Here is a 19,211-nt window from a genome sequence, read left to right on the forward strand (position 1 = left end):
TTATTTACTTCAAAAAGCTTTGTTTGAATGTGTTTGACTTTCATTTGATTTAAAAACCTTTTTATGAATGTGTTTGACATTCATTTGATTCAAATTGCTTTGTTAAATGCATTTGACTTTTATGTACATCAAAAAGCTTTGTTTAAATGTGTTTTACTTTTCTTTGATTTAAAAACCTTTGTTTAATGTGTTTGACTTTCATTTGATTCAAATATCTTTGTAGAATGCATTCCACTTTCATTTGATTCAAAAAGCTTTGTTTGAATGTGTTTAACTTTCATTTGATTCAAATAGCTTTGTTGAATGCATTTGACTTTTATTTGCTTCAAAAAGCTTTGTTTGAATGTGTTTGATATTCATTTGATTTAAAAATCTTTGTTTAATGTGTTTGACTTTCATTTGATTCAAATATCTTTGTATAATGCATTCGACTTTCATTTGATTCAAAAAGCTTTGTTTGAATTTGTTTAACTTTCATTTGATTCAAATAGCTTTGTTGAATGCATTTGACTTTTATTTGCTTCAAAAAGCATTGTTTGAATGTGTTTGACTTTCATTTGATTCAAATAACTTTGTCGAATGGATTCGACTTTCATTTGATTCAAAAAGCTTTGTTAGAATGTGTTTGACTTTCATTTGATTCAAATAAGCTTTGTTCAATGCATTTGACCTTTACTTGCTTCAAAAAGCTTTGTTTGAATGTATTGGACTTTCATTTGATTTAAAAACCATTGTTTAAAGTGTTTGACTTTCATTTAATTCAAATAGCTTTGTAGAATTCATCTGACTTTCATTTGATTCAAAAAGCTTTGTTTGAATTAGTTTGACATTCATTAGATTCAAATAGCCTTGTTGAATGCATTTGACTTTTATTTGCTTCAAAAAGCTTTGTTTGAATGTGTTTGACTTTCATTTAAAAAGCTTTGTTTGAATATGTTTAACTTTCATTTGATTCAAATAGATTTGTAGAATGCATTCTACTTTCATTTGGTTCAAAAAGCTTTGTTTGAATGTGTTCGACTTTCATTAGAATCAAATAGCTTTGTTGAATGTATTTGACTTTTATATACTTCAAAAAGCTTTGTTTGACTGTGTTTGACTTTCATTTGATTTAAAAACCTTTGTTTAAAGTGTTTAACTTTCATTTGATTAAAATAGCTTTGTAGAATTCATCCGACTTTCATTTGAATCAAAAAGCTTTGTTTGAATGAATTTGACATTCATTTGATTCAAATAGCCTTGTTGAATGCATTTGACTTTCATTTGCTTCAAAAAGCTTTGTTTGAATGTGTTTGACTTTCATTTGATTTAAAAACCTTTGTTTAATGTGTTTGATTTTCATTTGATTCAAATAGCTTTAAAGAATGCATTCGACTTTCATTTTATTAAAAAAGTTTTGTTTGAATGTGTTTGACTTTCATCTGATTCAAATAGCTTTGTTCGAATGAATTCAAAAGCTTTATTCGAATGCATTGGACTTCGATTTCCTTCAAAAAGCTTTGTTTAAAAGTGTTTGACTTTCATTTGATTCAAATAGCTTTGTAGAATACATTCGACTTTCATTTAGTTCAAAAAGCTTTGTTTTAATGTGTTTGACTTTCATTTGATTCAAATAGCTTTGTTCAATGCAATTGACTTATATTTTCTTCAAAAAGCTTGGTTTGAATTTGTTTGATTTTCATTTGATTTAAAAACCTTTGTTTAATGTGTTTGACTTTCATTTGATTCAATTAGCTTTGTAGAATTCATTAGACTTTCATTTGATTCAAAAAGTTTTGTTTTAATTTGTTTGACTTTCATTTGATTCAAATAGCTTTGTTGAATGCATTTGACTTTTATTTGTTTCAAAAAGCTTTGTTTGAATGTGTTTGAATTTCGTTTGATTCAAATAGCTTTGTAGAATTCATTCGGCCTTCATTGGATTCAAAAATCTTTGTTTGAATGTGTTTGACTTTCATTTGATTCAAATAGCTTTGTTGAATGCATTCGACTTTCATTTTATTCAAAAAGCATTGTTTGAATATGTTTGACTTTCCTTTGATTTAAATAGCTTTGTTTGAATGTGTTTGACTTTCCTTTGATTTAAAAACCTTTGTTTAATGTGTTTAACTTTCATTTGATTCAAATAGCTTTGTTGAACGCATTTGACATTTATTTGCTTCAAAAATTTTTGTTTTAATGTGTTTGTCTTTCCTTTGATTCAAATAGCTTTGTTGAATGCATTTGACTTTTATTTGCTTCAAAAAGCTTTGTTTGAATGTGTTTGACTTTCATTTAATTCAAATAGCTTTGTAGAATACATTCGACTTTCATTTGATTCAAAAAGCTTTGTTTGAATGTGTTTGACTTTCATTTGATTGAAATACCTTTGTTCAATGCATTTGACTTTTATTTGCTTCGAAAAGCTTTGTTTGAATGTGTTTGACTTTCATTTGATTTATTAACCTTTGTTTAATGTGTTTGACTTTCATTTGATTCAAATAGCTTTGTAGAATACATTCGACTTTCATTTGATTCAAAAAGCTTTTTTTGAATGTGTTGGACTTTCATTTGATTCAAATAGCTTTTTTGAATGCATTTGACTTTCATTTGCTTCAAAAAGCTTTGTTTGAATGTGTTTGACTTTCATTTGCTTCAAAAAGCTTTGTTTGAATGTGTTTGACTTTCATTTGATTTAAAAACCATTTTATGAATGTGTTTGACATTCATTTGATTCAAATTGCTTTGTTAAATGCATTTGACTTTTATGTATTTCAAAAAGCTTTGTTTAAATGTGTTTTACTTTTCTTTGATTTAAAAACCTTTGTTTAATGTGTTTGACTTTCATTTGATTCAAATATCTTTGTAGAATGCATTCCGCTTTCATTTGATTCAGAAAGCTTTGTTTGAATGTGTTTAACTTTCATTTGATTCAAATAGCTTTGTTGAATGCATTTGACTTTTATTTGCTTCAAAAAGCTTTGTTTGAATGTGTTTGACTTTCGTTTGATTCAAATAGCTTTGTAGAATGCATTCGACTTTCATTTTATTCAAAAAGCATTGTTTGAATGTGTTTGACTTTTATTTGATTCAAATAGCTTTGTTCAATACATTTGACTTTTATTTGCTTCAAAAAGCTTTGTTTGAATGTGTTTGACTTTCATTGGATTCAAAAAGATTTGTTTGTATGTGTTTGACTTTCATTTGATTCAAATAACTTAGTTGAATGCATGGGACTTCCATTTGCTTCAAACAGCTTTGTTTAAAAGTGTTTGACTTTCATTTGATTCAAATAGCTTTGTAGAATGCATTGGACATCCATTTGCTTCAAAAAGCTTTGTTTAAATGTGTTTGACTTTCATTTTATTCAAATAGCTTTGTTGATGCATTAAACTTTCATTTGCTTCAATAAGCTTTGTTTGAATGTGTATGATATTCATTTAATTTAAAAATCTTTGTTTAATGTGTTTGACTTTCATTTGATTCAAATATCTTTGTATAATGCATTCGACTTTCATTTGATTCAAAAAGTTTTGTTTGAATTTGTTTAACTTTCATTTGATTCAAATAGCTTTGTTGAATGCATTTGACTTTTATTTGCTTCAAAAAGCTTTGTTTGAATGTGTTTGACTTTCATTTGATTCAAATAGCTTTGTAGAATGCGTTCGACTTTCATTTGATTCAAAAAGCTTTGTTTGAATGTGTTTGACTTTCATTTGATTCAAATAGCTTTGTTGAATGCGTTTGACTTTCATTTGCTTCAAAAAGCTTTGTTTGAATGTATTGGACTTTCATTTGATTTAAAAACCATTGTTTAAAGTGTTTGACTTTCATTTGATTCAAATAGCTTTGTAGAATTCATCTGACTTTCATTTAATTCAAAAAGCTTTGTTTCAATTAGTTTGACATTCATTAGATTCAAATAGCCTTGTTGAATGCATTTGACTTTCATTTGCTTCAAAAAGCTTTGTTTGAATGTGTTTGACTTTCATTTAAAAAGCTTTGTTTGAATGTGTTTAACTTTCATTTGATTCAAATAGCTTTGTAGAATGCATTCGACTTTCATTTGGTTCAAAAAGCTTTGTTTGAATGTGTTCGACTTTCATTAGAATCAAATAGCTTTGTTGAATGTATTTGACTTTTATATACTTCAAAAAGCTTTGTTTGACTGTGTTTGACTTTCATTTAATTTAAAAACCTTTATTTAAAGTGTTTAACTTTCATTTGATTAAAATAGCTTTGTAGAATTCATCCGACTTTCATTTGAATCAAAAAGCTTTGTTTGAATGAGTTAGACATTCATTTGATTCAAATAGCCTTGTTGAATGCATTTGACTTTCATTTGCTTCAAAAAGCTTTGTTTGAATGTGTTTGACTTTCATTTGATTTAAAAACCTTTGTTTAATGTGTTTGATTTTCATTTGATTCAAATAGCTTTAAAGAATGCATTCGACTTTCATTTTGTTAAAAAAGTTTTGTTTGAATGTGTTTGACTTTCATTTGATTCAAATAGCTTTGTTCGAATGAATTCAAAAGCTTTATTCGAATGCATTGGACTTCCATTTCATTTAAAAATCTTTGTTTAAAAGTGTTTGATTTTCATTTGATTCAAATAGCTTTGTAGAATACTTTCGACTTCCATTTAGTTCAAAAAGCTTTGTTTTAATGTGTTTGACTTTCATTTGATTCAAATAGCTTTGTTCAATGCAATTGACTTATATTTTCTTCAAAAAGCTTGGTTTTAATTTGTTTGATTTTCATTTGATTTAAAAACCTTTGTTTAATGTGTTTGACTTTCATTTGATTCAATTAGTTTTGTAGAATTCATTAGACTTTCATTTGATTCAAAAAGTTTTGTTTGAATTGGTTTGACTTTCATTTGATTCAAATAGCTTTGTTGAATGCATTTGACTTTTATTTGTTTCAAAAAGCTTTGTTTGAATGTGTTTGAATTTCGTTTGATTCAAATAGCTTTGTAGAATTCATTCGGCCTTCATTTGATTCAAAAATCTTTGTTTGAATGTGTTTGACTTTCATTTGACTCAAATACATTTGTTGAATGCATTTGACTTTTATTTGCTTCAAATACCTTTGTTTGAATTTGTTTGACTTTCATTTGATTCAAATAGCTTTGTTGAATGCATTTGACTTTCATTTTATTCAAAAAGCTTTGTTTAAATGTGTTTGACTTTCATTAGATTCAAATAGCTTTGTTTGAAAGTGTTTGATTTTCCTTTGATTTAAAACCTTTGTTTAATGTGTTTGACTATCATTTGATTCAAATAGCTTTGTTTAATGCATTTGACTTTCATATGATTTAAAAACCTTTGTTTAATGTGTTTGACATTCATTTGATTCAAATAGCTTTGTTGAATACATTTGACTTTTATACGCTTTATAAAGCTATGTTTGAATGTGTTTGACTTTCCTTTGATTTAAAAACCTTTGTTAAATGTATTTGACTTTCATTTGATTCAAATAGCATTGTAGAATGCATTCGACTTTCATTTGATTCAAAAAGTTTTGTTTGAATTTGTTTGACGTTCATTTGATTCAAATAGCTTTGTTAAAATGCATTTGACTTTTATTTGCTTCAAAAAGCTTTGTTTGAATCTGTTTGACTTTCATTTGATTCAAATAGCTTTGTAGAATGCATTCGACTTTCATTTTATTCAAAAATCTTTGTTTGAATGTGTTTGACTTTCATTCATTCATATAGCTTTGTTGAATGCATTTGACTTTTATTTGCTTCAAAAAGTTTTGTTTGAATGTGTTTGACTTTCATTTGATTCAAATAGATTTGTAGAATGCATTCGACTTTCATTTTATTTAAAAAATTTTGTTTGAATGTGTTTGACTTTCATTTGATTCAAATAGCTTTGTTGAATGCATTTGACTTTTATTTGCTTAAAAAAGCTTTGTTTGAAGGTGTTTGACTTTCATTTGATTAAAAACCTTTGTTTGAATGTGTTTGACTTTCATTTGATTCAAATAACTTTGTAGAATGCATTCGACTTTCATTTTGTTCAAAAAGCTTTGTTTGAATGTGTTCGACTATCATTTGATTTAAATAGCTGTGTTGATTGCATTTGACTTTTATTTGCTTCAAAAAGCTTTGTTTGAATGTGTTCGATATTCATTTGATTTAAAAACCTTTTGTTTAATGTGTTTAACTTTAAATTTATTCAAATAGCTTTGTAGAATGCATTCGACTTTCCTTTGATTCAAAAAGTGTTGTTTGAATTTGTTTGACTTTCATTTGATTTTAATTGCTTTGTTGAATGCATTCGACTTTCACTTGATTCAAAAAGCATTTTTTGATTGTGTTTGACTTTCATTTGATTCAAATAGCTTTGTTGAATGCATTTGACTTTTATTTGCTTCAAAAAGCTTTGTTTGAATGTTTTTGACTTTCATTTGATTTAATAACCTTTGTTTAATGTGTTTGACTTTAATTTAATTAAAAATGCTATGTTTGAATGTGTTTCACTTTCGTTTGATTCAAATTGCTTTGTAGAATTCATTCGACTTTCATTTGATTCATCAAGCTTTGTTTGAATGTGTTTGACTTTCATTTGATTCAAATAGCTTTGTAGAATGCATTCGACTTTCATTTGATTAAAAAAGCTTTGTTCGAATGTGTTCGACTTTCATTTGATTCAAATAGCTTTGTTCAATGCATTTGACTTTCATATACTTCAAAAAGCTTTAATTGAATGTGTTTGACTTTCCTTTGATTTAAAAACCTTAGTTTAATGTGTTTGACTTTTATTTGATTCAAATAGTTTGTAGAATTCATTCGACTTTCATTTGATTCAAAAAGCTTTGTTTGAATGTGTTTGACTTTCATTTGATTGAAATAGCCTAATTAAATGCATTTGACATTTATTTCCTTCAAAAACCTTTGTTTGAATTTGTTTGACTTTCATTTGATTCAAAAAGCTTTATAGAATGCATTCGACTTTCATTTGATTCAAAAACTTTTGTTTAAATTTGTTTGACTTTCATTTGATTCAAATAGCTTTGTTAAAATGCATTTGACTTTTATTTGCTTCTAAAAGCTTTGTTTGAATGTGTTTGACTTTCATTTGATTCAAATAGCTTTGTAGAATGCATTCGACTTTCATTTTATTCAAAAATCTTTGTTTGAATGTGTTTGACTTTCATTTGATTCAAATAGCTTTGTTGAATTTATTTGACTTTCATTTGATTCAAAAAGTTTCGTTTGAATGTGTTTGACTTTCATTTGATTCAAATAGCTTTGTAGAATGCATTCGACTTTCATTGGATTCAAAAAGTTTTGTTTGAATGTGTTTGACTTTCATTTGATTCAAATAGCTTTGTTGAATGCATTTGACTTTCATTCGATTTAAAAACCTTTGTTTGAATGTGTTTGACTTTCATTTGATTCAAATAGCTTTGTAGAATGCATTCAACTTTCATTTGATTCATAAAGCTTTGTTTGAATGTGTTTGACTTTCAATTGATTCAAATATTTTTATAGAATGCATTCGACTTTCATTTGATTCATAAAGTTTTGTTTGAATGTGTTTGACTTTCATTTGATTCAAATAGCTTTGTTGAATGCATTTAACTTTCATTTGATTCAAAAAGTTTTGTTTGAATGTGTTTGACTTTCATCTGATTCAAATAGCTTTGTAGAATGCATTCGACTTTCATTTGATTCAAAAAGTTTTGTTTGAATGTGTTTGACTTTCATTTGATTCAAATAGCTTTGTTGAGTGCATTTGACTTTCATTTGATTTAAAAACCTTTGTGTGAATGTGTTTGACTTTCATTTGATTCAAATAGCTTTGTAGAATGCATTCGACTTTCATTTGATTCAAAAAGCTTTATTTGAATATGTTTGACTTTCATTTGATTCAAATAACTTTGTTCAATGCATTTGACTTTTATATACTTTAAGAAGCTTTGTTTGACTGTGTTTGACTTTCATTTTATTTAAAAACCATTGTTTAAAGTGATTGACTTTCATTTGTTTCAAATAGCTTTGTAGAATTAATCTGACTTTCATTTGATTCAAAAAGCTTTGTTTGAATGAGTTTGACTTTAATTTGATTCAAAAAGCCTTGTTGAATGCATTTGACTTTCATTTGCTTCAAAAAGCTTTGTTTGAATGTTTTTTACTTTCATTAGATTTAAAAACCTTTGTTGAATGTGTTTGACTTTCTTTTGATTCAAATAGCTTTGTAGAATGCATTCGACTTTAATTTGATTCAAAAAGCTTTGTTTGAATGTGTTTGACTTTCATTTGATTCAAATAGCTTTGTTCAATGCACTTTACTTTTATTTGCTTCAAAAAGCATTGTTTGAATGTGTTTGACTTTCATTTGATTTAAAAACCATTGTTTAATGTGTTTGAATTTCATTTGATTCAAATAGCTTTGTAGAATGCATTTGACATTTATTTGCTTTAAAAAGCTTTGTTTGAATGAGTTTGACTTTCATTTGATTCAAAAAGCCTTGTTGAATGCATTTGACTTTCATTTGCTTCAAAAAGCTTTGTTTGACTGTGTTTGACTTTCATTTGATTTAAAAACCATTGGTTAAAGTGATTGACTTTCATTTGATTCAAATAGCTTTGTAGAATTCATCCGACTTTCATTTGATTCAAAAAGCTTTGTTTGAATGTGTTTGACTTTCATACAATTCAAATAGCCTTGTTGAATGCATTTGACTTTCATTTGCTTCAAAAAGCTTTGTTTGAATGTGTTTGACTTTCATTTGATTTAAACACCATTGTTTAATGTGTTTGACTTTAATTTGATTCAATTAGCTTTGTAGAATTTATTCGCATTTCATTTGATTCATAAAGCTTTGTTTGAATATGTTTGACTTTCTTTTAATTCAAATAGCTTTGTAGAATACATTCGACTTTCATTTGATTCAAAAAGCTTTGTTTGAATGTGTTTGACTTTCATTTGATTGAAATACCTTTGTTCAATGCATTTGACTTTTATTTGCTTCGAAAAGCTTTGTTTGAATATGTTTGACTTTCATTTGATTTAAAAACCATTGTATAAATGTGTTTGACATTCATTTGATTCAAAATGCTTTGTTGAATGCATTTGACTTTTATGTACATTAAAAAGCTTTGTTTGAATGTGTTTGACTTTCCTTTGATTTAAAAACCATTTTTTAATCTGTTTGACTTTTATTTGATTCAATTAGCTTTGTAGAATTCATTCGACTTTCATTTGATTCAAAATGTTTTGTTTGAATTTGTTTGACTTTCATTTGATTCAAATTGCTTTGTTGAATGCATTTGACTTTTATTTGCTTCAAAAAGCATTGTTTGAATGTGTTTGACTTTCATTTGATTCAAATTGCTTTGTTAAATGCATTCGACTTTCATTTTATTCAAAAAGCTTTGTTTGAATGTGTTTGACTTTCATTAGATTCAAATAGCTTTGTTTGAATGTGTTTGATTTTCCTTTGATTTAAAAACCTTTGTTTAATGTGTTTGACTATCATTTGATTCAAATAGCTTTGTTGAATGCATTTGACATTTATTTGTTTCAAAAAGCTTTGTTTGAATGTGTTTGACTTTCGTTTGATTCAAATAGCTTTGTAGAATTCATTTGCCTTTCATTTGATTCATAAAGCTTTGTTTAATGTGTTTGACTTTCATTTGATTCAAATAGCTTTGTAGAATTCATTCGACTTTCATTTGATTCAAAAAGCTTTGTTTGAATGTGTTTGACTTTCATTTGATTCAAATAGCCTTATTGAATGCATTTGACATTTATTTGCTTCAAAAACCTTTGTTTGAATTTGTTTGACTTTCATTTGATTCAAAAAGCTTTATAGAATGCATTCGACTTTCATATGATTTTAAAAGCTTTATTTGAATGTGTTTGACTATCATTTGTTTCAAATAGCTTAGTCGAATGCATTGGACTTCCATTTGATTCAAAAAGCTTTGTTTAAAAGTTTTTGACTTTCATTTGATTCAAAAAGCTTTGTTTGAATGTGTTTGACTCTCATTTGATTCAAATAAGTTTTTTGAATGCGTTTGACTTTTATTTGCTTCAAAAAGCTTTATTTGAATGTGTTTGACTTTCATTTGATTCAAATAACTTTGTAGAATGTATTCGACTTTCATTTTATTCAAAAAGTTTTGTTTGAATGTGTTTGACTTTCATTTGACTCAAAATGCTTTTTTTCAATGTGTTTGACTTTCATTTGATTCAAATAGCTTTGCTGAATGCATTTGACTTTTATTTGCTTCAAAAAGCTTTGTTTGAATGTGTTTGACTTTCATTTGATTAAATAACCTTTGTTTAATGTGTCTGACTTTCATTTGATTCAAATAGCTTTGTAGAATTCATTGGACTTTCGTTTGATTCAAAAAGATTTGTTTGAATATGTTTGACTTTCATTTGATTCAAATAGCTTAGTTGAATGCATTGGACTTCCATTTGCTTCAAATAGCTTTGTTTAAAAGTATTTGACTTTCATTTGATTAAAATTGCTTTGTAGAATGCATTCGACTTTCATTTGGTTCAAAAAGCTTTGTTTGAATGTGTTCGACTTTCATTTGATTCAAATAGCTTTGTAAAATTCATCCGACTTTCATTTGATTCAAAAAGCTTTGTTTGAATGAGTTTGACTTTAATTTGATTCAAAAAGCCTTGTTGAATGCATTTGACTTTCGTTTGCTTCAAAAAGCTTTGTTTGAATGTTTTTGACTTTCATTTGATTTAAAAACCTTTGTTGAATGTGTTTGACTTTCTTTTGATTCAAATAGCTTTGTAGAATGCATTCGACTTTCATTTGGTTCAAAAAGCTTTGTTTGAATTTGTTTGACTTTCGTTTGATTCAAATAGCTATGTTCAATGCACTTTACTTTTATTTGCTTCAAAAAGCATTGTTTGAATGTGTTTGACTTTCATTTGATTTAAAAACCATTGTTTAATGTGTTTGAATTTCATTTGATTCAAATAGCTTTGTAGAATGCATTGGACATTTATTTGCTTTAAAAAGCTTTGTTTGAATGAGTTTGACTTTCATTTGATTCAAAAAGCCTTGTTGAATGCATTTGACTTTCATTTGCTTCAAAAAGCTTTGTTTGACTGTGTTTGACTTTCATTTGATTTAAAAATCATTGGTTAAAGTGATTGACTTTCATTTGATTCAAATAGCTTTGTAGAATTCATCCGACTTTCATTTGATTCAAAAAGCTTTGTTTGAATGTGTTTGACTTTCATACAATTCAAATAGCCTTGTTGAATGCATTTGACTTTCATTTGCTTCAAAAAGCTTTGTTTGAATGTGTTTGACTTTCATTTGATTTAAACACCATTGTTTAATGTGTTTGACTTTAATTTGATTCAATTAGCTTTGTAGAATTTATTCGCATTTCATTTGATTCATAAAGCTTTGTTTGAATATGTTTGACTTTCTTTTAATTCAAATAGCTTTGTAGAATACATTCGACTTTCATTTGATTCAAAAAGCTTTGTTTGAATGTGTTTGACTTTCATTTGATTGAAATACCTTTGTTCAATGCATTTGACTTTTATTTGCTTCGAAAAGCTTTGTTTGAATATGTTTGACTTTCATTTGATTTAAAAACCATTGTATAAATGTGTTTGACATTCATTTGATTCAAATTGCTTTGTTGAATGCATTTGACTTTTATGTACATTAAAAAGCTTTGTTTGAATGTGTTTGACTTTCCTTTGATTTAAAAACCATTTTTTAATCTGTTTGACTTTTATTTGATTCAATTAGCTTTGTAGAATTCATTCGACTTTCATTTGATTCAAAATGTTTTGTTTGAATTTGTTTGACTTTCATTTGATTCAAATTGCTTTGTTGAATGCATTTGACTTTTATTTGCTTCAAAAAGCATTGTTTGAATGTGTTTGACTTTCATTTGATTCAAATTGCTTTGTTAAATGCATTCGACTTTCATTTTATTCAAAAAGCTTTGTTTGAATGTGTTTGACTTTCATTAGATTCAAATAGCTTTGTTTGAATGTGTTTGATTTTCCTTTGATTTAAAAACCTTTGTTTAATGTGTTTGACTATCATTTGATTCAAATAGCTTTGTTGAATGCATTTGACATTTATTTGTTTCAAAAAGCTTTGTTTGAATGTGTTTGACTTTCGTTTGATTCAAATAGCTTTGTAGAATTCATTTGCCTTTCATTTGATTCATAAAGCTTTGTTTAATGTGTTTGACTTTCATTTGATTCAAATAGCTTTGTAGAATTCATTGGACTTTCATTTGATTCAAAAAGCTTTGTTTGAATGTGTTTGACTTTCATTTGATTCAAATAGCCTTATTGAATGCATTTGACATTTATTTGCTTCAAAAACCTTTGTTTGAATTTGTTTGACTTTCATTTGATTTAAAAAGCTTTATAGAATGCATTCGACTTTCATATGATTCAAAAAGCTTTATTTGAATGTGTTTGACTATCATTTGATTCAAATAGCTTAGTCGAATGCATTGGACTTCCATTTGATTCAAAAAGCTTTGTTTAAAATTTTTTGACTTTCATTTGATTCAAAAAGCTTTGTTTGAATGTGTTTGACTCTCATTTGATTCAAATAACTTTTTTGAATGCATTTGACTTTTATTTGCTTCAAAAAGCTTTATTTGAATGTGTTTGACTTTCATTTGATTCAAATAACTTTGTAGAATGTATTCGACTTTCATTTTATTCGAAAAGTTTTGTTTAAATGTGTTTGACTTTCATTTGACTCAAAATGCTTTTTTTCAATGTGTTTGACTTTCATTTGATTCAAATAGCTTTGCTGAATGCATTTGACTTTTATTTGCTTCAAAAAGCTTTGTTTGAATGTGTTTGACTTTCATTTGATTAAATAACCTTTATTTAATGTGTCTGACTTTCATTTGATTCAAATAGCTTTGTAGAATTCATTGGACTTTCATTTGATTCAAAAAGATTTGTTTGAATATGTTTGACTTTCATTTGATTCAAATAGCTTAGTTGAATGCATTGGACTTCCATTTGCTTCAAATAGCTTTGTTTAAAAGTATTTGACTTTCATTTGATTAAAATTGCTTTGTAGAATGCATTCGACTTTCATTTGGTTCAAAAAGCTTTGTTTGAATGTGTTCGACTTTCATTTGATTCAAATAGCTTTGTAAAATTCATCCGACTTTCATTTGATTCAAAAAGCTTTGTTTGAATGAGTTTGACTTTAATTTGATTCAAAAAGCCTTGTTGAATGCATTTGACTTTCATTTGCTTCAAAAAGCTTTGTTTGAATGTTTTTTACTTTCATTTGATTTAAAAACCTTTGTTGAATGTGTTTGACTTTCTTTTGATTCAAATAGCTTTGTAGAATGCATTCAACTTTCATTTGATTCAAAAAGCTTTGTTTGAATGTGTTTGACTTTCATTTGATTCAAATAGCTTTGTTCAATGCACTTTACTTTTATTTGCTTCAAAAAGCATTGTTTGAATGTGTTTGACTTTCATTTGATTTAAAAACCATTGTTTAATGTGTTTGAATTTCATTTGATTCAAATAGCTTTGTAGAATGCATTTGACATTTATTTGCTTTAAAAAGCTTTGTTTGAATGAGTCTGACTTTCATTTGATTCAAAAAGCCTTGTTGAATGCATTTGACTTTCATTTGCTTCAAAAAGCTTTGTTTGAATGTTTTTGACTTTCATTTGATTTAAAAACCTTTGTTGAATGTGTTTGACTTTCATTTGATTCAAATAGCTTTGTTGAATGCGTTTGACTTTCATTTGCTTCAAAAAGCTTTGTTTGAACGTGTTCGACTTTCATTTGATTCAAATAGCTTTGTTGAATGCATTTGACTTTAATTTACTTCAAAAAGCTTTGTTTGACTGTGTTTGACTTTCATTTGATTTAAAAAGTTTTGTTTCAAGTGTTTGCTTTCATTTGATTCAAATAGCTTTTTAGAATTCTTCCGACTTTCTTTTTATTCAAATAGCCTTGTTGAATGCATTTGACTTTCATTTGCTTCAAAAAGCTTTGTTTGAATGTGTTTTACTTTCATTTGATTTAAAAACCTTTGTTTAATGTGTTTGAATTTCATTTGATTCAAATAGCCTTGTAGAATGCATTCGACTTTCATTTTATTCAAAAAGCTTTGTTTGGATGCGTTTGACTTTCATTTGATTCAAATAGCTTTGTTCAATGTATTTGACTTTTATTTGCTTCAAAAAGCTTTGTTTAAATGTAATTAACTTTTATTTGATTTAATAACCTTTGTTAAATGTGTTTGACTTTCATTTGATTCAAATACCTTTGTAGAATTCATTCGACTTTCATTTGATTCAAAAAGCTTTGTTTGAATGTGTTTTACTTTCATTTGATTCAAATAGCTTTGTTGAATGCATTTGACTTTTATATATTGTAAAAAGCTTTGTTTGAATGTGTTTGACTTTCATTTAATTTAAAAACCTTTGCTTAATGTGTTTGACTTTCATTTGATTCAAATACCTTTGTGGAATGCATTCGACATTCATTTGATTTAAAAAGCATTGTTTGAATGTGTTTGACATTCATTTGATTCAAATAGCTTTGTTGAATACATTTGACTTTTATATGCTTCAAAAAGCTATGTTTGAATGTGTTTGATTTTCCTTTGATTTAAAAACCTTTGTTAAATGTATTTGACTTTCATTTGATTCAAATAGCTTTGTGGAAGGCATTCGACTTTTATTTGATTTAAAAACCTTTGTTTAATGTGTTTGACTTTCATTTGATTCAAATAGCTTTGTTGAATGCATTTGACATTTATTTGTTTCAAAAAGCTTTGTTTGAATGTGTTTGATTTCCGTTTAATTCAAATAGATTTGTAGAATTCATTCAACTTTCATTTGATTCATAAAGCTTTGTTTCAATGTGTTTGACTTTCATTTGATTCAAATAGCTTTGTAGAATGCATTCGACTTTCATTTGATTCAAAAAGCTTTGTTTCAATGTGTTTGACTTTCATTTGATTCAAATAGCTTTGTTCAATGCATTTGACTTTTATTTGCTTCAAAAAGCTTTGTTTGAATGTGTTTGACTATTATTTGATTTAATAACCTTTTTTTAATGTGTTTGACTTCCATTTAATTCAAATAGCTTAATAGAATTCATTCGACTTTCATTTGATTCAAAAAGCTTTGTTTGAATGTGTTTGACTTTCATTTGATTCAAATAGCTTTGTTGAATGTGTTCGACTTTCATTTGATTCAAATAGCTTTGTAAAATTCATCCGACTTTCATTTGATTCAAAAAGCTTTGTTTGAATGAGTTTGACTTTCATTTGATTCAAAAAGCCTTGTTGAATGCATTTGAGTTTCATTTGCTTCAAAAAGCTTTGTTTGAATGTTTTTGACTTTCACTTGATTTAAAAACCTTTGTTGAATGTGTTTAACTTTCATTTGATTCAAATAGCTTTGTAGAATGCATTCGACTTTCATTTGATTCAAAAAGCTTTGTTTGAATGTGTTTAACTTTCATTTGATTCAAATAGCTTTGTTCAATGCACTTTACTTTTATTTGCTTCAAAAAGCATTCTTTGAATGTGTTTGACTATTATTTGATTTAAAAACCTTTGTTTAATGTGTTTGACTTTCATTTGATTCAAATAGCTTTGTAGAAAGCATTCGACTTTCATTTGATTCAAAAAGGTTTGTTTGAATTTGTTTGACTTTCATCTGATTAAAATAGCTTTGTAAAATGCATTCGACTTTCATTTGATTCAAAAAGCTTTGTTTGAATGTGTTTGACTTTCATTTGATTCAAATAGCTTTGTTCAATGCATTTGACTTTTATATACATCAAAAAGCTTTGTTTGAATGTTTTTGACTTTCATTTGCTTCAAAAAGCTTTGTTTGAACGTGTTCGACTTTCATTTGATTCAAATATCTTTGTTGAATGCATTTGACTTTAATTTACTTCAAAAAGCTTTGTTTGACTATGTTTGACTTTCATTTGATTTAAAAACCTTTGTTTAAAGTGTTTGACTTTCATTTGATTCAAATAGCTTTTTAGAATTCATCCAACTTTCTTTTGATTCAAATAGCCTTGTTGAATGCATTTGACTTTCATTTGCATCAAAAAGCTTTGTTTGAATGTGTTTTCCTTTCATTTGATTTAAAAACCTTTGTTTAATGTGTTTGACTTTCATTTGATTCAAATAGCTTTGTAGAATGCATTCGACTTTGATTTGATTCAAAAAGCTTTGTTTGGATGCGTTTGACTTTCATTTGATTCAAATAGCTTTGTTGAATGTATTTGACTTTTATTTGCTTCAAAAAGCTATGTTTGAATGTAATTGACTTTTATTTGATTTAATAACCTTTGTTTAATTTGTTTGACTTTCATTTGATTCAAATAGCTTTGTAGAATGCATTTGACATTTATTTGCTTTAAAAAGCTTTGTTTGAATGAGTTTGACTTTCATTTGATTCAAAAAGCCTTGTTGAATGCATTTGACTTTCATTTGCTTCAAAAAGCTTTATTTGAATGTTTTTGACTTTCATTTGATTTAAAAACCTTTGTTTAATGTGTTTGAATTTCATTTTATTCAAATAGCTTTGTAGAATGCATTCGACTTTCATTTGATTCAAAAAGCTTTGTTTGAATGTGTTTGACTTTCATTTGATTCAAATAGCTTTGTTCAATGCACTTTACTTTTATTTGCTTCAAAAAGCATTCTTTGAATGTGTTTGACTATTATTTGATTTAAAAACCTTTGTTTAATGTGTTTGACTTTCATTTGATTCAAATAGCTTTGTAGAATGCATTCTACTTTCATTTGATTCAGAAAGGTTTGTTTGAATTTGTTTGACTTTCATCTGATTAAAATAGCTTTGTAGAATGCATTCGACCTTCATTTGATTCAAAAATCTTTGTTTGAATGTGTTTGACATTTATTTGATTCAAATAGCTTTGCTCAATGCATTTGACTTTTATATACTTCAAAAAGCTTTGTTTGAATGTTTTTGACTTTCATTTGATTTAAAAACCTTTGTTGAATGTGTTTGACTTTCATTTGATTCAAATAGCTTTGTTGAATGCATTTGACTTTCATTTGCTTCAAAAAGTTTGTTTGAACGTGTAGACACCCATTTGTGTCTCCCCAAAACCAAACCCAGTGATGAATACCTTGCACGTTGTGTTATTATCGAATTAGGTGAAAGTGATTCGAAAGCCAAGTGTTGCGGTTTAGTTTTAATTAAATTCTTTTCTCTCTGTTTTTGAAAATGACCCTATTTTATGAAATTGTCCATTTCAGTTTATTTTGGTCCATAATAAGGGTCCAATAATGGTGTAGATGGATGGGGTTTGAAAAGACCTTTCCAACGATATATTATAAGCCCGATTCCGATGAATATTGAGGAAGTTATAGCCAAAATACTAAACTGGGCCTAGTTATTTTTTTTAATACGGCCCAATGATCTAGAGGAGGGCCCAATATTAATTGTTATTCCTAAAATTATTAGGATTAATTATAGTTTTCTAGAAGTTTCTAGAAAGTTCCTTTTAATTCTAATATTGTTAGATTTAATAATTAATTATCTTTAAAAGATTTTTATTTGGAATAAAATATTGTTTTGTTATCTTAAAAATATATTTTATCTTCTGTACGGATTCCGTAGATCAAGTTGATTAAAGATCGGATTCCGCGTGAAGAAAAACGCGCTAATACAGGCTGTCGCCAAACGACAAGTCTGTCGCCGCGCGACAGACCCTGTCGCCTCGCGACAGACCTTGTCGCCGCGCGACAGACATTGTCGCCTCGCGACAGAGTCAATTCCTGGCGACAGCGTGGAGTTTTATTCCTTATCAAATTCTATGTTTTTCCGGATTATTTTCATTATAAATAGCGTCCGGATTCCTGTTTTCAGAAATCATTCACAATCATCAACTCTTTCTCAATTCTCTCTATTCCCTCTCAAGAATTACTTAATTCTTTTCTTTCTCTCCTTTTTTCAATACAATATTCCGCATTCACAAGACTGAGAATCTCTTAGCCAAGTTCGAAGTTGCCTTCGCCCTAGACGTGCAAGGTTTGATAATTTCTGAGGGTTTGGTCCAAAACTAGTCTAAAACTTTATTTAATTTGATTTTAATTTAATTCTTTAATTCTTTAATTATTGTTTATTATTTTCATTGAAGTTTACTAACTTGTGTATTTTTTTATTAGAAAGAGGTACGAGGCTTCAAAGTATGTAATCTTATTACTCTCTTTCAATGTAGATTGCATGTTTATTATTGTTTTATGATTTCTAGTATCATGTTAGGATGTTATTTTATGATTCCTAGTATCATGTTTAGGATGCCTTTAATCTTTTCTAATATCATGTTATCATGTTAGTACCATGTTAGGTTTAAAGCTTAGATCTTTATTGTTTAGTGACATGCTAGGGTTTGTTATTAACCTTGTTAGTATCATGCCTAGGATCTTGCTATTATTATCAAGCTTTATTATGTCTTATCATGTTATTATCATTATTTATTATTATGATGCTTATGTTGCTTGATATGTTTTATTGTTATTGCTTGATCACACCTTTTATGATTGTTAAAGGGAATTTGTACTTGAAATCACGCTTAATAAGATAATTAATAATTTGGTTTAGGCTAATGTGATTTTAAGTCAAGTGATCGCCAATAATAGTATTATTTGTGCATTAATTTCAACCAACATAGATTAAACAGGGTAGGTTTAATATAATGTTTGTATGTTATTCAAAAAGCGCGCATGAATACGAGTAGAACAAAGTAGAGGCCTATTTTATAGGGCGGGTCCTTTCTTTTGTAGATTGGATTCGTACATTCATCCCCGGACCCTGTTTGGTTCAAGACCTTATGGAGTAGTTGACGGTCCTTTGGATTGTCTTTTGGGTTTACAAGTTCCTAAAACTTGTTGGCGACTCTTTTTGCTCTTTGTCTTTCCCTTTGGAACGCCACCGTACTTTAGTGTATGATCACAGTGGGGTTCAAGTTTGGGGTTATCGTAATGCTTGAAATATTCCCTACTGTTTTTTGGCGACTCCACTGGGGAGGATTTCTATTTATATTCCTGAAATTTATTTAATTTTGGCAATTATTTAGAATGAGCGGATGAGACTTGAAAAATTCTAAGTATTTCATGTGCGTGATTTGATTAAAATTATTGTCATATGCATTAAAAGGTCCTCATGGGAGTACCCCATGAGTCAATCCATAGGAATTTTACACGTAGTAAATTTGGGA

This window comes from Chenopodium album, chromosome 10, assembly GCF_948465745.1.
Source record: "Chenopodium album chromosome 10, dcCheAlbu1.1, whole genome shotgun sequence".
Lineage (NCBI taxonomy): Eukaryota > Viridiplantae > Streptophyta > Magnoliopsida > Caryophyllales > Amaranthaceae > Chenopodium > Chenopodium album.